Here is a 26611-nt window from a genome sequence, read left to right on the forward strand (position 1 = left end):
CCTGGATGTGTACAATGTAAATATGAAATTTGGTGGAGATCTATTCATCCGTTTAACAGTGCTAGTTGAACAAACAGACAACAAACAAACAAACAGATACGAAAGCTAAAACTGCTGACACGATCTTGAATTGACCTTAAATGGATAAATATATCAACATTTGGTGAAATAAGCAACATTACAGATATTCTGGATGAGTAGACTCTAAATAAGAAGTTTGCTCGAGGTATAATTAATAATAAAATTGAAAATTGAAACAACTCTTCTAGTCTAGATTGTTTTCAGGAGTTTAGGGCATTAGTCAAATAAATGTTACTGCTGACTAGTTTTAGGAGTTTCGGGGTTTGATTAGTGCAATGCTATTGTTAACAAGTTTTAGGGGTTAGTGTATTGACCACTGTAATGTTTTTATTGAATAGTTTTAGGGGCTTAAGGCAATTTAGGCCATTACTCCCTCGTACTTGAGTATGGTAACCAGTGTTATTGAGTCGGCGGAAGTAGTGTGTACCCTATAATTCTAATATTATGAGGGCTAGGATATGCGTAGGTGCCTAGGGACTTCAAATACGATTACAACTGTGTGCGAAAAATAATAGGAAACACTTTGAACACTCAATTTTCATAGAGAGTATGGAGCACCTTGGGATGAATCACACTCTGTATAGCCACATAATCAATTATTATTATTATTATTATTATTATTATTATTATTATTATTATTATTATTATTATTATGTGAGTTTAACCATACATATTCTACGGTTGATGAGTAATATTTCTTTACTTTGCAATGTTAAAGTACATTTCGCCGTATCTTAGGGTTCGTTTAAACTGAACGCAGTGTGATTAGCTGCCATCCTCGGAGGCCCGGGGTCGACTCCCGGCTCTGTGACGAAATTTAAAAAGTGGTACGAGGGCTGGAACCGGGTCCACTCACCCTCGGGAGGTCAACTGAGTAGAAGTAGGCTCGATTCCCACCTCAGCTAACCTGGAAGTGGTTTTCTGTGGTTTCCCACTACTCCTCCAGGCAAATGCAGGGATGGTACCTAACTTAAGGCAACGGCTGCTTCCTTCCCTCTTCCTTGTCTATCCCTTCCAATCTTCCCATCCCGCCGCAAGGCCCCTATTCAGAAAAGCAGGTGAGGCCTCTTGGGCGAAGTACTGGTCATCCTTCCCAGTTGTATCCCCGACCCACAGTCTGAAGCTCCAGGACACTGCCCATGAGGCGGTAGAGGTAGGATCCCTCGCTGAGTCCGAGGGAAAAACTGCCCTGGAGGGTAAACAAATAAAGAAGAAGAAGAAGAAGAAGAAGAAGAATTTAACTTCTTTACATTACAGAGCACGTGGCATAACCTATTAATTCGATCGTATTACGGGTACCTGTTTTATTTCAAGGCGCAATAAATCGCATGTTAGCAAAATGGTACTTAGTATCTGGCGCGGAATTGTGCATAGAAGTCTTTACTTTGCTAGGTCCCAGGCTTACTGTAGCAGAAAATAGATGATGAGGTCCAAGGATCAATAGAGTGATGACACATAGGTAGAGGAGAGCCTTATCGACCACAAGGAGAAATTTCAAGTTATTTCGGGTTCATAAAACTAAATTACAAGGATGTTTTTGTTGCTGTTGTTGTTTGAGTCTTAAGTCCATAGACTGGTTTGATGCAGCGCTCCATGCCACCCTATCATGTGCTAATCTTTTCATTTCTACGTAACTATTGCATCATACATCTGCTCTAATCTGCTTGTCATATTCATACCTTGGTCTATCCCTACTGTTCTTACTGCCTACACTTCCTTCAAAAACCAACTGAACAAGTCCTGGGTGTCTTAAGATGTGTCCTAGCATTTTATCTCTTCTTCTCATCAAATTTAGCAAAATCGATCTCCTCTCACCAATTCGATTCAGTATCTGTTCATTCGTGATTCGATCTATCCATTTCACCTTCAGCATTCTTATGTAACACCACATATCAAAAGCTTTTATTTTTTCATTCTGAGCTACTTATCATCCATCTTTCACTTCCATACAATGCCACGCTCCAGATGAAAGTCGTCAGAAACATCTTTCTAATTCCTATATCAGTGTTTGAAGTGAGTAAATTCCTTTTCCTAAGAATGCTCTTCGTCCGCCTCTGTGGTGAAGTGGTTAGTGTGATTAGCTGCCACCCCCGGACCCCCGGGTTTGTTTCCCGGCTCTGCCACTGTTGTAACCAAGGTTGAAGTTTACAGAACACAACTTTATTTGCTTCACTTTATAATATTTACACAAATAACTGAAATTTATTTTGAAGCAAAAAGGAATATTGAATCTTGAGAAAAGTCTGTCTTTATACAATATGTACAGGTTTGCAGTCTTTATATACACTTCTATCTTGAAAAGATAGTCTTTGTGAATTGACACGTTGATAGTCGAGAACTATCTGGCACACTAACATAAATGTTCATGAGAGTCCTTGTTTGTTGAAGTGCCTGAATTCCTAAAAAGCAAGTTCAATTGATTGAAGAAATTCCACCTAGCGAAACTAAGGGAGCTTGCATAAATTAGGGAATGAAAATGGCTTGAAAAAGAATTACGGAACATAGGCAGCGGAAACAGGTAAGGGAGCGGTGACCAGAGGTGAAACCTCGTACTGCCAGAAATTCAGTCCACCTGGTCGAAGCACATTTTCAAGAGGAGTAGCCTCCGTGCTCGACGTAGGGTGTATTCTGGAGCTGGACACCGGGGCAAGTGGGCAAGTGAGCAGGCCGGGAGCTCCTATTTATAGTACACTCGATGGTCAGGCACGCGCACTGAGGGCTGCGCGTCGAAGCTAGCAGATGATACACAGGCGCGCGTGCAGCTGGCTGGTGGAGCGAGAAAGGGAGCGCCGGACATACAACAGCCACGAAATTTGAAAAGTGGTACGAGGGCTGGAACGGGGTCCACTCAGCCTTGGGAGGTCAACTGAGTACAGGTGGGTTCGATTCCCACCTCAGCCATCCTGGAATTGGTTTTCCGTGGTTTCCCACTTCTCCTCCAGGCAAATAACGGAATGGTACCTAACTTAATGCCACGGCCACTTCCTTCCCTCTTCCTTGTCTATCCCTTCCAATTTTCCCACCCCCGCAAGGCCCCTGTTCAGCATAGCAAGTGAGGCCGCCTGGGCGAGGTAGCCTCCTGGCCATCCTCCCCAGTTGTATCCCCCGACCCAGAGTCTGATTCTCCAGGACACTGCCCTTGAGGCGGTAGAGGTAGGATCCGTCGCTGAGTCCGAGGGAAAAACCGACCCTGAAAGGTATACAGATAAAGATGAAGAAGAAGAAGAAGAAGAAGAAGAAGAAGAAGAAGAAGAAGAAAGCTCTTCCTTGCTTGTACTAGTCTGAATTTCATGCCCTTCTTACTTCTGCCGTCGTTGGTTATTTCACTACCTAAGTAACAATACATTTACTTCCTTTAAGACTTCATTTCCTAATCTAATATTTCCTGCATCACCGGCCTTCGTTCGACTGGACTCCGTTATTTTTTGTTTTGGACTTATTTATTTTCACCTCCTACTCCTTACCCAAGAATTTGTCCATACCATTCAGCAACTTCTCAAGATCTTCTGCAGTCTCAGATAAAATAACAATATCATCGCCAAATCTCAAGGTTTTGATTTCCTCTACTGCCTGTTAAACATTGAAAATGAGGGTGGACAAACTGCAGCTTTGCCTCACTTCTTTCTGGATTGCTTCTTCTTTTTCAAGGCCCTCGATTCTTATCACTGCAGACTGATTTTTATACAGATTGTAGATAATTCTTCGTTCTCGGTATATGATCCCAATCACCTACAGAATCTTAAATAGCTTGGTCCAATCAATATTATCGAATGTTTTTTTCTAGATATACGAATGCCAAGCACGTGAGCTTGTCCTTCTTGATTCGATCCTCTAAGTTCAGATGTAAAGTCAGGATTGTTTCACGTGTTCCTACATTTCTTCTGAAGCCAAATTGATCTTCTCTCAATTCAGTTTCAACTTATCTTTCCATTCTTCTGTAAATAATACGTGTTAAAATTTTGCAGTCATGATATACTAAACTAATGGAGGCCTAGTTTTCACACTTGTCAGCACTGGCTTTCTTGGGAATAGGTATAACAACATTCTACCGAAATTCGGATGGCACTTCTCCTGTCTCATACATCTTACACACTAAATGGATTAACCTTGCCATGTTGGTTTCTCCTAAAGCAGTCAGTAATAGGTAATATCGTCAATTTCAGATGCCTTGTTCCTATTTAGGTCTCTCACAGCTCTGTTAAACTCTGACCTCAAAATTTGGTCTCCCATTTTATCAGCATGAACAGCCTCTTCTTGTTCCAGAACCAAATCATCTATATTTTTATCTTGATACAACAGTTGGAATTGTTCCTTCCATCTTTCTCCTTTGTTTTCCTTCCCTAGAAGTGGCTTTCCATTCGAGCAGTTAATATTCATACACCTGGATTTACTTTCTCCAAAGGTTTCCTTGATTTTCCTGTATGCACCATTTACCTTTCCTAGGACCATACAATCGTCGATATCCTCGCACTTCTCCTGCGTCCTTTCTACCTTAGCTACCTAGCATTTTCTATCCACCTGCCCTCTTCATTTATAGCATTCTTGTATTTTCGTCGTTAATCAATCAGGTCTAGTATCTCATGAGTTATCCAACTCTTCGTTCCTCACATTTCTGCAGCAGCCCTACTGACTTCATTTTTCTTGACTATCCACTTTTCTCTATTGTGTTTCCTTCAACCTTTGCATTTAGTCCTTGTGCAACATGCTCCTTGAAACAATCCGTCACACTATTTTCTTTCAACTTGTCTAGATCCCATGTCCTTGCATTCCTTCCTTTCTTCAATTTCTTCAACTTCAGATGGCATTTCGTGACCAAGAATTTATGGTCAGAGTCCACGTCTGCTCCTGGGAAATTTTGCAATCCAACACCTGGTTTCTGAATCACTGCCTAATTGATACTTGATACTTTCCAGTTAGGTTATATGCGTTAGTTGGTTGCCTGTCTCCAGATAAATAAGAGGCTAGTGAACCACCCGGTCATATATTCCTTAAAATTAACAGGACATTTGTATTATTTTAATATTAATATGCTATGTATTGAAATATTGATCATTTATGTTACTGAACTGTCCGAATAGTGTTCTGAAGAAGGGTTCTTTTACGTGCCAGTATGTTGACTGTTGCGAGGCACTTGCATTCATTGTTTCAATTGTACTGGTAATCATTTTCACAACTACGAGCACCGGAAGCGAGTGGAACTGTGCTGTATATTGATAATTATGTTCGCATAAAAATGTCCGAGCCAAATACTGCCTATTAAGGGCCAATGCTGTCCGACTCGTTGGCTGAATGGTCAGCGTATTGGCCTTCGGTTGGGAGGGTCCCGGGTTCGATTCCCGGCAGGTTCAGTGATTTTAACCTTCATTGGTTAATTCCAATGGCCCGGGGATTGGGTGTTTGTGCTGTCCCGAATATCCCTACAACTCACACACCACACATAACACTATCCTCCACCACAATAACATGCAGTTACCTACACATGGTAGATGCCGCCCATCCTAGTCGGAGGGTCTGCTTTACAAGGGCTGCATTCGTCTAGAAATAGCTACACGAAATTATTATTATAGGGCCAGTGCTTACTATCCAGCCAGATAACTTGCAGATATTTGAGTGCCACGAGGCCAGCGTTAAGACTTCCTTTGTCATACTGCATAGCTTACGTGGCCAGTTTCACTGTCTCTCGTATCCGATAACTCCTCGGTTGGTCCCACGTAGATGAGTGAACCCAGTTCCAGTCCTCAGTCCAGAATAAATTCCCGTGGATTAACTGGGAATAGAACCCAGAACTCTAGGTAATACGTAGGCATGCTATCCTTATACCGTGGGACTGCCAATGTTATTATTTTAACGCCGGTTATAAATGTATGAATTTAAGAAATGCCTGGGTGTCGGACTTTCTTTTCCGCGGAAGTTCCTTTACGTGCTAGAAAGGAATGACAGAGGGTTGTTACATTTAAAATATCTTCAAATGTCACCAATACATATAAGCTAAATTATTATTAATTATTATTTTTATTATTCTTTCTTTCTTAATACGTGCCCTTAAGTTAGGTGCCATCCCGGCATTTGACCGGAGGAAAAGTGGGAAACCACAAAAAAAAAAAAACTTCCAGAATTGCTGAGGAGGGAATCAAACCCCCCTCTACTCAGTTCACCTCCTGAGGCCGAGTAGACTCCATTTCTTCCCCCGTACCACTTTTCAAATTTCGTGGCTGAGCCGGGAATCGAACCTGGGCCTCCAGGGGTGGCAGCTAATCACACTAACCACTACACCACAGAGGCGGGCTTTATTATTATTATTATTATTATTATTATTATTATTATTATTATTATTATTATTATCATTATTATTATTATATTATTCAACAGAAGCTTGCAGACTGATCACTGAAAGGCATATCGGTCTATATTGGTGATTTATGTATGTATGTATATTATTATTATTATTATTATTATTATTATTATTATTATTATTATTATTATTATTATTATTATTAAATTGATGTTTCTTCTAAAGTACTGGATTCTCTAAATCCCTCCTAACCGTCAAGTTCCAGGTGTCCCGCGGGATGACATCCGCAGTAAGAAGATGGATATGAGGGTAGGAAGGCGGAAGGGAGTGGCGTGAAGTGTGAGCGACAGACTTGGTGCTATGGTGTTGATAGCGTGGTTACATAGTCGCGGACTGACACAAAGTGATCGATGGGACAACAAACCACTCAAGTCAAGGTCGCTCTTCAGTGCTCCTGATGTACATCACGCCTTTAAACTTCCGATGTCGCAAGTTGTATGAACTTCAGTGCCAACTTAACCGTCTACAAGGAATAGAGAACGCTATACACTTCTGGTACAGCTGAAAACAGTGTAGCAGCCAAGAATAAATTATCCTGAATTGCTTCATCATGCTCTGTGTTAAAGGATTGACGTTGGTTAGGGAGGTATTGCACTGGGACCAATTAGATTTATATTGTGATTACCCCATAGGTAGAGAGTAATCCAAATGTCTGCATATAGCCTTCTCCTGTCGAACATCGCCGATGGGTCTGGTAAAGTCTTAACGCCTCCACCCAACGGATGGATCACCCTCAAACAGCGTCATATTCCCTCACTCCATATGGGCAATGCGGAGCGATTTGTAGCTGAAACCAGGCTTTTGGCACACAATCTAATGATTAAGAATTGTAAAATCACCACCTTTCCTACCCTGATGGCCGACATTCTGATGGGAATGTTTTCTGGTACCGGCTAATCATGGAGTCAGACCATAGTGACTTGACGCGTTAATGATAAGTAGTGCGCTAGATTAACTGATACCTGAGGCTTCAATTCACAATCCACACTGCGATCGATATTACCGATTGTTAGAGCACATGAAGGGGTTGTTTATGGTTCACCCAATTGACCATGAGGACATAAATCATCAGTCTCGAACCAGATAAATGAATCATCATCATCATCATCATCATCATCATCATCATCCGTTTACCCTCCAGGTTCGGTTTTTCCCGCGGACTCAGCGAGGGATCCCACCTCTACCGCCTCAAGGACAGTATCCTGGAGCTTCAGACTCTTGGTCGTGGGATACAACCGGGGAGAATGACCAGTAGCTCGCCCAGTAAATGAATCATACGCAGTTAAAATTCTCGGCCGGGTCATGAATCGAAATTAGGGCCGTCTGAACCGAAGAACAGCACGCTGACCATGCAGCCACGGAAAGACACCTGCCTAACATTAATCTGGTATCAACTTATTGTACCTAACATAAGAAAACCAAAAGCAAGATATTGGAAGAGTATGCTTCAGTACTGCAAATTTTCTGGAAACAGACTAGCGTACATTGTTGCGAAGGCAACATCCTTTTTCCGATATACCAACCCAGCTTTCGGAGTAATGGATACTCTGCCATACGCACGGTTGGAGTGGCAAGAGTACACGAAACAAGTACCCAGGGAAATCTACGACACAGAAACCATCCAGGCAGACACGTAGAAGGATTCCCACTTCCAGTTACGACATAGTCTACTTCACGAGCTTTACCGTCCACGTTTTTCATGGTAAGATATGAACGACCAGTGGATATTATATACCTGATAATACCTGGAAATGTCAACTATGCGACATGAAATGCACGATATACTGTACAAAAAGAAATCTTTCAGTTAACGAATGTGCTTAAGGCTTGTAATGGTAATTCCTGTACACACAGTGCTTTGTAGAGTCGCCGAAAACCTGTCTGCGTTAGTGCGACGTTAAACCCATACCAATATTTTTCAGTATACTGTTCTTTTGATTCCGGGACTTTACCCTTTCTTGAAATCGGCACTTGATGCTGATTTGGTCCAGTTCTTCCTGACGCCAACCCTATATGGAGGGATGTATTCAAAACTGCTTGTTTCTGTGGTGGAGAGTAGTGTGGTGTGTTGTTATGCAGATGAAGGGATATGTATTAAAACGAATGTAAACCTACAGTGCCCAAGCCAAACGAATTAACTACACGCAGTTAAAATGCCTAGTCCGGCCGAGAATCGAATCTGAAGCCCTCTGAACAAAAGGCTACTATGCTGAATATTTAGCCAAGGAACTGCAGAAAATATTTCCCATTATATTCGATGATATTGACGCACTTCCAGTATATTGATATTTAAACGTGAATACGTCTTAAGACGCTCCTGCACTGAAGGCTTTTCAGGAAACCTGATGATAACGAAATCAAGGAATAGAGTACAGCGTTGTGGCTCAAAAACTGTCATTCACATCGAAAACTAAATTATACTATGTAATAGTTGAAGAATCTAAGAATTGATTTAATCCAGTGAGGATTGTGACGTCATACGCGGGACGGAGTGGAGTGCGCCACCATTTTCTTTTCGATTCATTCATCGACTATAACTTCGGATTGAGAGAACGTATTCCAATGATCGAGGTGTTACTTGAAAGGTAATGAAGATTTATTTAAGATATAATAGACTTCTGTACAGTGACCTTGAAACAAGCGGATTTTGCTTGAGTAAGGTGAAATCAGGCAGCAGAATTTCATTACGTCGAAAAGTGAACGTCAACATTCCAAAAAGAAATATATTAATGGGCATAAAGATGATAGAGCACATCAAGACCAATAGACTGAAACCCGCATCAAGCGCACTGCAATCGGCGCGATTTCGTATTTCGTCACTGCGCTGTGATGAATCCATTAGGCCATCATCAAGTTCGATAATGGACAGCAATATCAACTTTTATCCTAAACTTCGCAAGCAACCCTTTGACTTCGTTCCTACAATTAAAGATTCTATTTTTTATACCACAGTCAATGTTGTGGTTCGCAGTAGTTGCGTGACATCAGGCATGAGTTTGTTCGGTTAAAGAATCACAGTCTGAGAACGATAACCACGAGAGCGAGCGAGTTCTTCACGAACGCTGACTCGCGTATGCGGTTTTTAAATTGTATTGTTCAGAGTCTTAGCGCACACGACACAAATATGTTATCTTACAAGGCCTAAATAAAGTTGTAGGGTGTGCGCTCTATGTAATTTCATTTATTTCGCCATATTCTGATGTATTTATCTACTTTCGGTCAATTCAAGATAGAATCAGTTGTCTGTTTGTTTGTTTGTTTGTTTGTTAGTTTGTATGTTTATTTTTATGTATGTATGTATGTATGTATGTATGTATGTATGTATGTATGTATGTACACTGACTGACAGAGCAAATGCAACACCAAGAAGGAGTGGTTCGAAAGGGATGAAAGTTGGGGAAAAAACAGAGACGGCACGTACGAATAATTGATGTTTATTTCAAACCGATATGCAGGTTACACAATGCGCACGGCATCGACTCAGTAGGATGTAGGACCACCGCGAGCGGCGATGCACGCAGAAACACGTCGAGGTACAGAGTCAATAAGAGTGCGGATGGTGTCCTGAGGGATGGTTCTCCATTCTCTGTCAACCATTTGCCACAGTTGGTCGTCCGTACGAGGCTGGGGCATAGTTTGCAAACGGCGTCCAATGAGATCCCACACGTGTTCGATTGGTGAGAGATCCGGAGAGTACGCTGGCCACGGAAGCATCTGTACACCTCGTAGATCCTGTTGGGAGATGCGAGCAGTGTGTGGGCGGGCATTATCCTGCTGAAGCAGAGCATTGGGCAGCCCCTGAAGGTACGGGAGTGCCACCGGCCGCAGCACATGCTGCACGTAGCGGTGGCCATTTAACGTGCCTTGAATACGCACTAGAGGTGACGTGGAATCATACGCAATAGCGCCCCAAACCATGATGCCGCGTTGTCTAGCGGTAGGGCGCTCCACAGTTACTGCCGGATTTGACCTTTCTCCACGTCGACGCCACACTCGTCTGCGGTGACTATCACTGGCAGAACAGAAGCGTGACTCATCGGAGAACACGACGTTCCGCCATTCCCTCATCCAAGTCGCTCTAGCCCGGCACCATGCCAGGCGTGCACGTCTATGCTGTGGAGTCAATGGTAGTCTTCTGAGCGGACGCCGGGAGTGCAGGCCTCCTTCAACCAATCGACGGGAAATTGTTCTGGTCGATATTGGAACAGCCAGGGTGTCTTGCACATGCTGAAGAATGGCGGTTGACGTGGCGTGCGGGGCTGCCACCGCTTGGCGGCGGATGCGCCGATCCTCGAGTGCTGACGACACTCGGGCTGCGCCTGGACCCCTCGCACGTGCCACATGTCCCTGCGCCAACCATCTTCGCCACAGGCGCTGCACCGTGGACACATCCCTATGGGTATCGGCTGCGATTTGACGAAGCGACCAACCTGCCCTTCTCAGCCCGATCACCATACCCCTCGTAAAGTCGTATGTCTGATGGAAATGCCTCCGTTGACGGCGGCCTGGCATTGTTAGCTATACACGTGTCCTGTGGCACACGGCAACACGTTCTACAATGACTGTCGGCTGAGAAATCACGGTACGAAGTGGGCCATTCGCCAACGCCGTGTCCCATTTATCGTTCGCTACGTGCGCAGCACAGCGGCGCATTTCACATCTTGAGCATACCTCAGCGACGTCAGTCTACCCTGCAATTGGCATAAAGTTCTGACTACTCCTTCTTGGTGTTGCATTTGCTCTGTCAGTCAGTGTATGTATGTATGTATTGAACCCGAGTGACTTAGGCCCATAGTCAGTCATGATTTGATCGGTAAAATAATATGGTACATTTATTGAAATACAGAGGAGTGTATTTGAAAATATTTCGTTTAGGTAATGTCGAAATCGGAGCGAAGGAAGGACGACAGACTGGAGCCTGACGGATTAGCTCAACACGACAACTTTTAGCTACTTCACAGCAGGGAATATCATTAGTTGGCGTACAAGGAAATACAGAGTCCACAAATAAGTCTTGGTCAGAAAGAGGAAGGGGGAGAGTCATACAAAGAAAACTCACCACATGAGTAATACCTTGGGATATTTTTGGTAGGACGGAAATTCCATGACCTCATGGAAAAGTACAGCGGCTGAGTGTACGTTCGCTAGCCTAAGTTCGAGCAGGTGGAGATTTAAATCACGTGACCGCTTGCCGGCCAATAGTAAAAATTTGATGGGAGACTCAGGGATACCATCTTAAGGAATGATGGATGAGATATTTTCGTAACTACAAAAGTAATCAGTAATAAATTAATATGAGTACGCGAATGAATGTAATGAATTTATTAGATGTCACGCATGGAAAAATAATCAATACTTATTGGCAAATTAATTAAATTGAAGGCTGGATTTCTTGGAAACCAGACGGCTTGAATCTCATTGGCTGGACGAAGACCACGTTGTCAGAGACGCTTACGAAGGCGCGAAATGTGAGGAGCTAAATCCATCCATATCTCCTAAATCTGTGATCACCAGGAGTTCATATTTTATCCAGCAGATATGCTAGCGGAGTGGATTAATTTGATGTAAATTTTAACTTCCAATTCGGAGTGCAAGTACCGATATTAAAAATCCACCCCCTCCCTAAGGGGTATGACTTCAACGAATCCGCGGGAAAAAGGCTTCATCCATATATACGGGGCAAGGGATCCTCGCAACACACTTGTCTTGAATCGTTGGAGCTGAATTGACGGTCGCCAGCACACGTGAATTGAATATCGGGAGCTGAACTGTTGGTCGCCGCTAACTTAGAATTCTACGGACGTACAGTCATTTAATGGCGCGAGCATCCGCCAGTGTTTGTAAAATGTGATCGCGCTCAAGCATCAGGGACTAGAAAAGGTTAACGTAGGACAGTGTTTGTCATCTGTGAATATCAGTGATGTAAAGTAATTACACTGCAAGAGAGTAGTATAAATTATATCACCAGAGGTACGTGCATAATAGACTGTGTGGCGAACAGTACTTTAAGGAAGTAGTAGCCGGTACTTAGCTATACCGAACCGATATTATGAACACGTCAAGAATGCCGTATAAATCGGGCGTATCGCGACGGGCGTAATAGTTGACACCTCGTCGTACGTGTCCAGGTCCATTGTGCGGTAGGTGGACGAAGATTAAATAGTGTAAATATATTAAATTCTTGGGTCTAGGATAGAAATTTGTTGTATCCAAGTTAAAGTATACAGTGTTAACGTTGTAAATGGTGAAGGTTTGTGGTAATCAAGATATGAGTGTAAAATGATAATGTGCCAGGAAATCTTTTGTGAAACTACGCCATCAAGAATGGAGGAGTAAAACGCAGAGAGGGGCCGGATGGAGCCTCTCGTCTGCAAAGCTGTAATGGAATACCGATAACTAAGATGAGTACTAAACTGTAAATAATATTTGGGAAATGTTATCGTGATGGGAAAAATGGGAATAATTTGATTATACTTGGTTACCTTCTGTAACAAGATGGGTCGCTTAACGACCCCATCCTAAATTTGTAGCACGGACAGTAGTAAATAATAATAATGTAAATAATCGGGTCTTTTATGTATTCAGTTTTGTTGGAGATGTAAATTTGTATATATAGTGTAGTACGTTAAGTCATGCATGCATTCATATTTCTTTGTAGTCAATAATTTTCTGTACATTTGATTTTGGTTATGCTAGTTAAATAAGACCCGATATGTGCTTTTATGTTTTGTCAATTTTAACGAGCCATTTAATGACATGGAAGGAAAATCCAGCTTCGCCATACCAAGTGTGTTTTGTTGTAATTAATATGGTCATATTTTCAAAGTGAAGTTGTTAAAGTTGTGAGATTCGATTAATATAATAATTTCCAAGTAAATCATATCTGGAGTGTTTAGTGCCAGAATAAATCGAGTTTGTACAAGGGGTTTATGCGTTAAACATATTACGAGTGGACTACCGTATTACAGGCGAAATTATTATTATTTTTTTTAAATAATAATAATAATAAATAAATAATATAACTATTTTTTTAAAGAAGATAATTTGTTTTTTAAAATATGGTTTGGAGATAATAATAATTCATGTGATCAAGTTTTGAGTTTATCGGGAATCATTTAATGACGGGATGTCGTTTTTAATTCGGAATTAAAGTGCGTGATAATTTAATTTGGTCAATTAATAATATTGAAATGTAGATCGGTGTTAATAATCCGTACATGTTAATGAACGTGTGGTTTAAATTACGGTCCAATATTTTTTACGTATAAATGTCGCGTTTTGAAGTTGGGATTCATTCGCCGGAACATGTAGTGCTAATATTACGAGACCATGATTGTCAAAATTTGGTAAATATAATTTCAAGATGTTACGATTATTTGTGGAGAATGAACTAAAGCGTAGATCTAAATGAAATAGAATATGTGAAAGAATCTGCAGTCAGATAATAAAAGGTCGTACGATGTCAGAAATGAATAAATAAGTAAGTTGATAATTCTGTGAGAAATAAATGAATCGAGGAATATTGAGATAGAGAGGAAAATAAATTCCGTACGAGAGACACTTAGGATATTGAAATGAGTGTAAAATGTACGGGCAGTGTCACAGAGAAATACTGAGTTACAGAGCGGGGAGAATTCGAACCCGTGACAGCATGTACGAAATAAATAGACTGCACAGCTATTCGTTGAGATACAACGGATCTAAGGATAATGAGAGTTCAGATTCCACATAAATGGTCGTATATTGTATTCATTGTAATGACGAGCGAGAACAATCATGATGTCGTGATAATAATAATAATAAATATTGCAGATAAAGGATTAGACCGCCTTAATTAATTGAGCGTTGATAACGATGTTAAACGGGAATCTAAATGATAATATGCAACCGATAATAATAATAATAACAATGTAGGACGATGTTAAATCATCGCGATCAGATTAATAATAATTGTCATAATAATAACTGTAATGATGTCGTTGGTTGATCAGTGAAACATTTGTAATTGCGACCGATATCCTAATCTATATGTTTTGGCGCAAGTGACCGGTTCATTAATAATAATAACCTCTTAAGTGACATGAATAATAATAATAATATATTGAGTCACCTATTCATTAATAATAATAATAATAATAATAATAATCACGAGAGGGATATAATAATAATAATAACAGTAATAACCATTTGTGTTTGCATCCCGCATAATAATGATGATATTAATTAAACGTGACAGTGCCAGGAACCGTTGTGTAATAATAATAATAATAATAATAATAATAATAATAATAATAATAATAATAATAATAGTTTCGTGGATTAAATTATTTGGTAACAACATCCCTCTATTCGTATGTTTGAATAATGAGAGTGATAATATTAGAGTCATTTGGTACCTCTTTATTGTACGGTTTCTGTATGGGACGATGTTACAGTAATACTTGGCGTGTTTGTTTATTTCGCTCGCGATGCGAGGGGGGTCACTGGCACGGTATTTCCCACCGCTTCTCGTTATCTCATCTGTGGCAGTAGTCTACTGAGGCTAACTGGTAACATTTCAGATCACATGTAAATAATATATAAATGCTAATTCATTGGTATGGCATCAGCTGGATATCGTAAGATAGGGACTGTCCGTGGAATCCAGTTTTCGCAATTCACGAGAAACATTACCCAGTCCGAGTACCGGTCTCGGAAAAATGTATATAGCCGGAGTACGTCATCTTAGTTAAATCGGGAAGCCGACCGTAACATGGGTTATGCTCGGGCTCCCGATAGAAGGAAGCTATATCTTTGAACAACGGTTCGATTCAAATGGAATCGATCCGTAAATTATACCTCCAAAATGTCATTTTATTTCAGAAGCAACGCAGCAAGATATTGATACCACTTGCGGTATGGCAAGTGATTTATATATGTAACATGTGTGTAAATTCAAATATTGTTGCCACGTGTATCAAAGTTTCATACGTCAAATGGCGTAATAAACCGCTCCTTCTGGCAAATTATTTCAAAGGAAACCACTCTCATAATCTTTTTATTGTAGTTAGATGATGCCCTTTTTAAAGTTAACAGTCACTTCCTGGAGTCCTTAAATTCAAGTTACAGTCGAGCCTTCCCCCTTTTAATTTTAAGTTGCTCCGTTCATCCCCGTGTTCTATTATGCCGTTATATTTATATTTGATGATTTAAATAATGAACCGACACCCCTGAGATAAATGCTAGTCTGGGACTCGGGAGGTGGACGGGTGCAGTATGTATGTATGTATGTATGTATGTATGTATGTATGTATGTATGTATGTATGTATGTATGTATGTATGTATGTATGTATGTATGTTCCACCATCTCGGGAAACCAGCTGAATACATCTCCACCAAACTTTATATTTAGAGTCTACTTATCCAAGAGCAGGTTTGGATATGCATTTATGATAAAAAAATCACTGAATAGACTGGGGGTTTATAGGAAGACCAATTAACGTAATGCCATTTTTGTCATCATTACTGTCAACTCGTGGTTTTTCGTGGGACAGAAGGTAAGAGATGCTTCAAGCTGCCATTCTGAAGTGTACCTAGGGATTTTTGAGAAGATTATTCTCAAATACTTTTGTTAATACAAGATCTACCTAATGAAATGAAATGAAATGAAATGTCGTATGGCATTTAGTGCCGGGATATCCCAGGACGGCTTCGGCTCGCCAAGGTGTAGGTCTTTCTATTTGACTCCCGTAGGCGACCTGCGCGTCGTGATGAGGATGAAATGATGATGAAGGCAGCACATACACCCAGCCCCCGTGCCGTGGGAACTTAAGGTTAAAATCCCCAACCCGGCCGGGAATCGAACCCGGTACCTTCTGAACCGAAGGCCAGTACGCTGACCGTTCAGCCAACGAGTCGGAGAGGTCTACCTAATGACTGTATCTAACAACCGTTTAAGAATATGTTAGATCCGTTTCTGTGTGACATATAAGTATTCATTGTATGGCGGATAATAAGGGAGATCCTCACGAAAAATTGGAGTTTTTTCGAAGTCCCGTGAGACACTTCGTGTATGTCACTTGAAGGTGGGTAAGGGGAAAAACCAACGAGCCATATTACTGTTTTAGATAGGGCAAATATTAAGAGAGGTATCGTAAATGTCGGAGTGCCACGCCCGTGGTCAGAGATACAATTTGCAACCTGAGAACCACAGAGAATTTCGCACAACTTCGGACCAGGAATTGTACCGTACAATAAATTCGGAAATCGTCCTCATTATCTCTCGACTTTGTTCAGCTTCATCATACTTCACTCTACTTCATGTTTTCGTAGAACAAATATATTTAACATGTCGTATTAAACGTGTGAATAGAGCCATCCTATCTCACATAAATCCATGAAGCAAACATGTAATCCACTACAAATTCCTGTGCGGACGGGTACAAATGCTAGTGGCTAATAAACGCGAGTATGCTACACTACTCGCAAACGAATACAATTTTTTCATAATTGCTACTTGTTCGGGGCGTCGACCTATAGAGGTCTTTTGCCCCTACTTGCTTCATGTGATATGAACCTGCGTGTATTTGGAATGGGGGAAGTGTAGAGGTTTGAATGTCAGGAAAGGAACATTAAGGACGACACAAACACCCAGGCTCCAGGCCAGGGATATTAATCATTTACAATTAGAAAGCCGTGACCCAGCCGGTAATCGAACCCGGGGCCGTCGGGTGAGAGCCGGACGCGTTGTCCCCCTAGACCACGAGGCCGGACAAGCGAATACACTAAGGGAACAACCTTACTCTCTCTCTCCTATTAATACTGAATGTAGATATTTATAGTTATTTTCTAATTGTAGGCCAACGGCCGTAGCCGTGTTGAAACACCGGATCCCGTGAGATCTCCGAAGTTTAGCATCATTGGGCGTGGTCAAGATTTGGATGTGTTGCCACGCGCTGTTGGTGGGGGGTAAGAGAATTGAGGGGCAGAAAGGTACTGGCCACCATACCGTACGTAAACTCCGGCTCAGGCACACCTTTCCGGAGGTTCGGACCTGACCTCGGGCAAAATACACGCTTACCTTACCTTATCTAACTGTTCTGTTCATTTTAGTATCGCTAACCATGCAGTTTAGGGACCCTGCTGGCATGTTACAGTTCATCTCGCATGTCGGCACTACGTATATAGTCAAATTTTATTGGTGACCTGCAAGATTATACGTAATGCCACTGCCGTATTGAGGAAGGTCACTTTGCGAGAATATGTAATGCAAATCAATTTGGATAATACGAGGTAAGTATAATAAATTGTGGCATGTTGGAATAATGCATTTAATAACATAGTTGGTGTGAAATGACGAACGTAAAAGTTTATCATTAACGGTCTTATTTCATCCTTTCCCTGTGTAGAATTAAATTACGATGTCTAAGAAGCAAGGAAAAACTACAAGAACTCCTCCGAAAAGGGAATCTATGTTATCATTTCTACAAAGCAATCTTCAGAGTGCTATCATAAATAACTACTAGTAATTGAACATGGAAGTCATATCAGACTTAGACATATACCTCAGTGGTACGGCAATGATAACACGAGTTGCAACATTATCGGGTTAAGTATTTATTTTTTAATCTTGTTTCTATAATAAGTTTCTGACATAATGATAGTTGTATTCCCGACCAAATGTCTCACGCTCCAGGACACTGCCCTTGAGGCGGTAGAGGTCAGGGAAAAAACCATACCTGGAGGATAAATGGATTCATTAATATTTTTTTTTGCTATTTCCTTTACGTCGCACTGACACAGATAGGTTTTATGGCGACGATGTGACAGGAAAGGCCTAGGAGTGGGAAGGATGCGGCCGTGGCCTTGATTAAGGTACAGTCCCAGCATTTGCCTGGTGTGAAAATGGGATATCACGGAAAACCATCTTCAAGGCTGCCGACAGTGGGGTTCGAACCCACTATCTCCCGGATGCAAGCCCACAGCTGCGCGACCCTAACCACACGGCCAACTCGCCCGATTAAATAATAAATAAAATTAACCCAATAGCTTAACTGAGTCTAGTAAAAATCGGCGCTACCAGCACTCGAACCTCGTATCAACCAACTGATAACGAAGGACATTTCTCCTACACTTCTTCATATCGAGCTTCACTTACCATGCGTGTCCCTCGCTTTGCGTATTTATTTAAACACTGTGACAGTTTCTCGTCCATTTCATTGTACTTTTAATATGATTCTGATATGCGGACAGTTGCATTGTGTAAATGACAGTCGCATTTCCTCAGGAACATGTTACTGCATCACTTTTTGTTGTAGCTGCACCGCCTTACCCGAGGACGATGATTACCTGTGGAGGACTTTAATTTTTTCTTGTGTAAATTTTTGATTGATCAACTGTACAAGTGTCAACTTGTAATCGTGAAAACTGTCGAGCTATAAAGAAGGAACCATATTTCCAGAAAGGAGTGAAGTAATTTTGCGGCCTATCTTTCCTTCTTGTGCTGTGTAGATGCGATAGAACAAGTAGTGGTGAGGGAAATCAAACAGAGATCTGAGAAGAGAGCCAGAGGCCATCGAGGAGAAAATGCAATCTGAATTTTCCACAAGATATTAGCAAAGGAAGAACCGTGTGCAGACGGTTCTTGATACGGAATGAAATGAAAACCTACAACCTGTTTTCCAGTCGGTGACCAAGTCAGGGATAGAATGAATGAAGCCCCCATCTTGCGGCGAGGATAGGAATTGTACCGGCTGCGAGGCCTGTCGCACTCCTTTAGGGATATGATTAATGACTGACAGATGAAATGAAATGATATTGGAGAGTGTTACAGGAATAAAAGATGACAGGGAAACCCGGAGTACCCGAAGAAAAACCTGTTTCGCCTCCGCTTTGACCAGCACAAATCTCACATGGAGTGAGCGGGATTTGAACCACGAAACCCAGCGGTAAGAGACCGACGCGCTTCACCTGAGCCACGGAGGCTTCTTCTTGAAACGGAATAAAAGCAGAATATAAAGAAACGTGGAACAAAAGTTCCGAAAAGTAGACACACAAAAGCGGTTTGTTGCAGAAACTTGTAGATGAATAAGTGAAAGGGAGAAGAAAGTACAAAGATTCGGCTACTTAACTGAATGGTCAGTGTAGAGGCGTTCGGTTCAGAAGACCGTGGGTCCGATTCCCAGCTGGGCCAGGGATTTTAACCACGTCTGGTTAATTCCTCCAGTTCGCGAACTGGGTATTTGTGCTCGCCTCAATACACATCTTCATTAGCACTCAACACATCACACTACCAACCATCAGAGAAACACGCAATAGTGAACACAACCTTCCTCACGAGATTGACGTCAGGAAAAGCATCCGGTCGTAATACTGAGCTTAGTCAACATGCAGTGCTGACCCAGAAAATGAGAGAAGGCCAGGAAGAAGAAGAAGAAGAAGAAGAAGAATTACATTAAGGTATACTACGATTAGTAAAACAAACGACAACAGTAGGGAGGATGTGCACTTGCATGCGGAAAATGTGGCTTATACTGGAACGGTGATTTGAGTTGGCAATGAAATGTCTAACAGACCCGCTGTCTTTAAAATCAACATAATTCCTCCTCTAGCGTGTTTCTAGCAACATGACTGACACGTTACACACATTCTCCAAAAGGTGAGCAGAGGGTAACACTGTCAACAAATTCTCAATAATAATAATAATAATAATAATAATAATAAGAATAATAATAATAATAATAATAATAATGTGCAATATTTAATGGCACATTTTAACATCCAGGATCATATAATCGTCTTATTTGAGCTGCATTATTGTGCCAGCAAATCTGTTGATTTAAATACGTCATGTTTAAGCGCAACCAAATACCATCAGTCTGTACTGGGATCAAATATTCAATTTTGAACACACAAAACAACAGGCCTCATTCAACTGCGCTACCCAGTCTGGTACTTGTAGTAAAATACTCTCTCCATTTAGTACGTAAATATGCTTAGTATTATTGAAGTTATAACTTAATTTCACAAGAGGAGACTTCAAACAGTTCAAACACATACTCATGAAAAACATCAATTCATTCACGCCTTTCCAATTTGGGGAGAGACCTGGAGGAACCCTTGTGTCTGGTAAGTGTTGCAATGTGTCCTATAAAGAGTTTGTCCTTCACTATCATTTATATGATTTTAAGTACAGTGTTTAATCTATGACATTTTAAATAATGTATTGGTTATGAAACTGTGTCTCTCTTATGTGTGGAAGCTGACGCATAACACATGTGTATATAGTCATTGTATACTGTCACACAGGTCTGGTTCTCTTTTATTCCGGCGAACCAACGCCTATATGAACTTGTCGGGCCAGCATTCACGGCAGTTTAACCTGTCCATGTAATTTCCACACATCCTCAGCTACCGCGCCAGAAACTCTCAATTTATAGAATCATTTCCTGTGAGAACTACTATGGTATTGAAAGAAAAAGATGAGACCTCGGGAGCTGATTCTCGGAGATAGTTGACGGTTATTATGAGTAAGTGGAGGGCAGATAGATAGGAGTAGATCCTTGAATTTATGAATCAACTTGAATGCGCAGGGACCTTTTCTAAAATAATTATCATTGTTAACAGTTTTAATTAATAAAGGCAGAGTCTCTACTTGCAAAAGTATCTCCTTCTTTGATCATATTTTCCCTCCTTCTCTGAATAAAGCCCATAATCTCAGGCTTGGATGAAATTTAAAAACATGATTTCATGATATTTCATATATTTCATTCTAACTCCCGTACAAAGCCAGATAGCTACAAAAGAACAAGACGCAGGATGCTGAGTCACTGGTCCCCATCAGATAGCCGACAGCTGCAAATAGATAAGGTGAAAGCGGCTAAGGGATCCTGTCGAAAACTTACCACGCAATTTGAGTGAGAGAGAAAGCGATGTTGCAACCTCGTTGGAAGAAGCTCGCTACTGCTGAAAACCTACCTCGATGGTGAATTTGAACCGATCAGAATATATCGACACTCAGTTGTTCTTTGACATAGAAGGGGCTACATTATAATATTTGGGCAAATAAATTTAATGGAAATTACAGTTTCTTGTAAAGTGTTTCGAATTAAGGGAATGCATAAGCACCTCCGAAACATTAGTTAAAATATGGTTTGGTTATTTTCAACAGGTGCGTCACATTGCCTTTGTGATCAAACTATCATCACGTGGTGGAGTGATGAGGTCGACAGGAAATGTCTACACGAAGGATTATAATACTAGTGAAGCGTACCTTATAATTAATATTCATCGATTGTGCTGGAAAGGAATTATTACTCCGGATAGTTGTCTGAATATCTGTGAACTGTAAGATGTCAATAGAAAGACTGTGAACGTAGGATATTTTAAGACAGACCTGGCAGAGGAATACCTTCTGTGAATTATCTATACCAGTGCTTATCTGGGTGTTTCATTAATACAGACGAGAGCGTGGGATACAACGTCTTATTCTCTGAATCGTTGATCAGGCCGGTCGTGTGTCACCTGCGCCGGACTTTACAGACAAAGGCGAACTTAGCACAACGTGAGATTTCAATGTCGTAGTGATCTTATATTGTCATCTCGGTAGATGATTGAAAATTTGAGTGATTTTAGGACAAATCCCTTCGGAATATTTAGCCTGTACTCGTGGTATCTAATCCAGGAAGTGTGCTTAGCTTTATTTTGTTATACTTTATTCTCACAATGACATCAGGAGCAATGTGGTGATGTGTGATGCCCAATTCACTGTGAAGGGAAACTTAATTTAATAATCAGAAAATAAATCTTGTCGTGTAACATTATTTTTAATGTTAAGTTTGAAGGCTGCATAAGTGATGGTTTAACCCACGATAAAGGAGGCACATCTAATTATTTTACGATATTTTGACATTTTTAGCGGCAGGGAAATTAATGCATGAGATATTTGTTCTACTCAAGTGCAGATAGTTAATGTAAAGTTGAAAGACAAGGTGCCTACACAACTACAAGTTAATTTAGGCAGAGATGGTTATACGATTTGCCTCGTACTCATATGGCCATTATATCCATCGTCTGCAGACACAGTAGGTGAGATTGCCATATTAGTCACCAGGGTGCTGCAAATTTTAAGCTAGGCTTGCATGCCATCGGCTAGAGATAAGCCCATCAAAATCATAACAAACGTAGTTTACATTAACGAAATTGTGTGATAAAACTCAAAAGCGGTATCTCAATATTGTATACCGGTAGTGGTTCGGTTAGTGTTTAACATGTGTTTTCCAATAGGTCTTTGCGGGTGTTGCATTTTCATTTGCAGAGTTTTTCATTATTTGTTTGCATTTTGACAATGGGGTTTTCTATTGCTGGTGTTTCCATCTAATCAACGTCGCCGTTTCTGTTGCACATATTCAACCCGCGGCTATCATAGTGTGTTGAATTCAATAGATTAGAGACTAGACAACAGCTAGTCTACTCAACTAAATATAGGTAACAGTTAAATGACAGCGTCATCAATGCAGAAACGTCACTGAACAGATAGTTTAATATATACTAGGTGAAGTGCCCGTGCTTCGCAACGGGACAAAAAATAAATTATGCACGACCGGCAGGTACGCGTGGAGGGGATAGACAAGGAGCGGCGCGGAGGCCTGTTTTATAGCACTAATTTAGGTTTTACTCACTAAACTTTGGAGATACGCGAAAAGTAAAAAAATTGAAATAACGTAAGGCTTTTAGTGTCGATAGTGTCAGAGGAGAAGTTCGGCTCGCCATATGCAGGTTTTTTGATTTGACTACCCAAAGACAACCTGGGCGTAGTGAAGAGGGTGAAATGATGATGAAGACGACACATACACCCAGCCCCCGTGCCAGCGGAAACAACCTATTATGGTTAAAATTCCCGACCCTGCCGGGAATCGAACCCGGGCCCTCTGCGGCCAAAGGCCAGGACGCTAACCATTTAGCCATGGAGCCGGACACACGAAAAGTGATAAGGACCTTTCGTATAGGAAATTCAATTTTAACCTCGTATATGCCCTCAAAAGTTTGCTATTTGTAAGCGTTCTCTTTTTATTTTAAATTGATTTGTGAATGTTTGAATCCAAAGGGTGTAATGACGTCACTAACATGGTCCCCATCTTTAAATAGTGCAAAATATCGAAATAAAAAGTAGCCTATATATATTATAACCTTCCAATGTATGTCAGGATGAGGTTGGTGAATACAATGGAAGTTTATGTTGAGAAATAATGCCAATGACAGAATGTTACTGAGGGCCATGAAATGTGTTGAATTATTTGGAATAAGCAAAGTTTATGTGAGGGGGCCATGCCTTGTGCATCTAGTCTGGCACGATTCGACGATCGAGATGGAGAATAAAACTGTCGATTACTAACCTAAATACGAGGCAGAAAATTGTTAAACAAGTTCCTTTGCCGATACAGCTGATTTATACGAGATCGTTACGCATTATGTGTCAAATGTTTTCAATTGTCAAGAACACATGGGAGCTGGAAGTACAGAAGAATTCAAAAAAGCAAACCGTCTGCGATTATTATATTGATGTAGAATTTTATTATTTTTTTTTTCCTGAGGAAGTTGACTCTCTCAACTTGTGTGTCTTAGAAGGATCGGAATCGTAAAATTCGTGGAGAGAAAGATAGCTTAAAGATATATATAACATGATATTGGCATAATATAAACAAATATTATATTGTAAAACAAGATATCTTGTTATCAAAACGTAAAGGCAAGTGTGTTGGTTGAACTGTGAAATTGTATTAATGTGTATGACCCTGTCCTAATAGACATTTCTGAGTTTTCCGGTGACATGGAACCATGATCATTGAATATAAATATGAGATGACAACATGTATTAACATGAACAACTAAAAATAGAGGGACCTCGAAAGATCTGGCCAGGAATGTGATGGACACTAATGGATAAATATTAAAAACTAGCGAATGTACCCGTGCTTCGCTACGGTATTCTACATTGTATTCGAATATCGAAGTAAATAGTGTACATGCAGTAAATAAGAATGTTTTAAAATGGCATGTCTCTTAACGTTATCCGAGAAACAGCATGGGGAGGTCCCCGTACGTTGCTTCCAATGTAAAGTGTTTGTTACGGATTTCTGATGATAACGGCAGGCTCACTTGCCTACTGGCATTCACAATCGAGTTGGGAAGTTTACATTATAATTGCAGGCCCCATTGCCTACTACGCGGACAGAATCGATTTGGGGAGTTTTCGTTAAAATGGCAGCCCCCCTTTCCTACTTCCAGACAGATTACAGTTGAGGAGTTTCTATTAGAATGGCAGGCAATTACCCTACTATCACTCGAAATTGAGTTGTGCAGTTATCATTATAATGCCAGGCCCATTTTCCTACTGCCAGCCAGCTTACTGCCAGTCACACCAAGTTGGTGAGTTTCCATCAAAATAGCAGGCCACTATGCCTAATGCCAGTCACATTTTAGATGAGGACATTTCTTTATAATGGCGGGCACCCTTGCCTACTGCCAAACACAATCGGGTAGGGGAGTATTAAACAAAACTGCATGCTCACTTGCCTTCTGCAAGTCAAATCGAGAAGGGAACTACTCATTACAATAGTAGACCTTCCTTACTAATGACAGTTACACAGGAGTTGGAGAAGGAACCCTTTCCTACTGCCAGTCAAAGTCGGTGTGGGGAGTACTGATTTCAATAGCAGACCCACCCTTTTTCGATCGCTAAAAATCGACATCAGTGAATATATATATAATTCGACATACGAAAGTATATGCGTGTTTACAATATTGAAGACCTTCATTTACAGATTAACTGCTACTAAACGTACGTCATATCGACAAAGGATTATACCATAAGACACGCCGGATTTAGTGGCCTAAATGGCTGGTCCTATGATATGTCATCTATTCTTGGGTCAGATTGAGTTAGAAACGTGGAACAGGGTAAAGGTTTTGTAAGATTATCTCACATTACATTACTTTTCGGATAATTATGTGACAGCTACATACATAGCATTTGGCTCACATATGGCTACTGGGTGGGCCAATTTTCGTGAAGAGTTTGATGATTCTGTATTTCATATAAGTAATTGAAGGTATGAATTATGCATGTGAAAATTCCAAATTGACTTAACATCGATTAATAGAGAAAATCAAACGTAAAAGGGATACAGTTACGGCAACAAGTCATAAGACCAAGGTTGTAGATCATTCCAAATTGAACGGAGATTGTGCAATCCGTTATGTGATAGGAATTTCCGAAGGTCTGCACCATCATTAAAATTGCCTGCAGATTTCGATATTCTTCGGGGATAAAAAGTGAACAATTTAATGATCTAGGATGTTTTCCGTTCGTTACAGGCTAAAACGTATAATTTTGTCAAATTTCAATTATATTCTTTTTCTTCTGGCAGATTATGCCGCAATGTGGATTTTGGACGAGGCGGGTAAAAATTAGGACTTTCAGGAAATTAAACCAAAAATTATGGAGATGGTCATTATTACTCCTTAAACGGAAATCTGTACGAAAATTTCGCTAAAATAGTCAGTGTAGAGGCACACAGTCGTTACGATTTGATTTATATAGATAAGGAATCTGCTCCATGTAAAACACCTTTTGGGCTATGTCCGCTGGACTTAACCTGCAAAAGTGACCATTCATGATATCTCCCTTATTAATCCTCCTGACGAAAAAATGCACATGAAAAAAAAGGTTTAGAGGTGGAATTCCATCAGGTTTGGTCGATTTCCAGTCAGGTTGGTCTTGTTCTGTATATATTGTGGAAGAGTAAAATCACCATTTGTGTTCCCTATAAACCGCCAGTCCATTCCGGAACATGAAATGATATTTACGTTTAAAACCTACCTTTGGACAGGTGGATGCTAAATATAAATTTTGGTTCGAATGTCTTCATTAGTTTTCAAGTTGTAAGGAATACGCTTTACACGCACCCGCTCGTGAGTCAAGTCCGATGGGACTTGTACAGAAAAATGGTCCGTTAATGATATCTCCCTTATTAATCCTCGTATCGAAATGATGCACATGAGAAAAAAGGTTTAGAAATTAATTTCTACCAAGGTAGGTAGACTTCCATAATGTTTGGTTGTGTATATTTTTTGGAAGTGCAAAATCACTGTTTCGGTTTCGTATAAACCCCCAGTCAGTTCAGGGATTTAGAAACAAT

The sequence above is a fragment of the Anabrus simplex genome, chromosome 2 (assembly GCF_040414725.1).
Source record: "Anabrus simplex isolate iqAnaSimp1 chromosome 2, ASM4041472v1, whole genome shotgun sequence".
Lineage (NCBI taxonomy): Eukaryota > Metazoa > Arthropoda > Insecta > Orthoptera > Tettigoniidae > Anabrus > Anabrus simplex.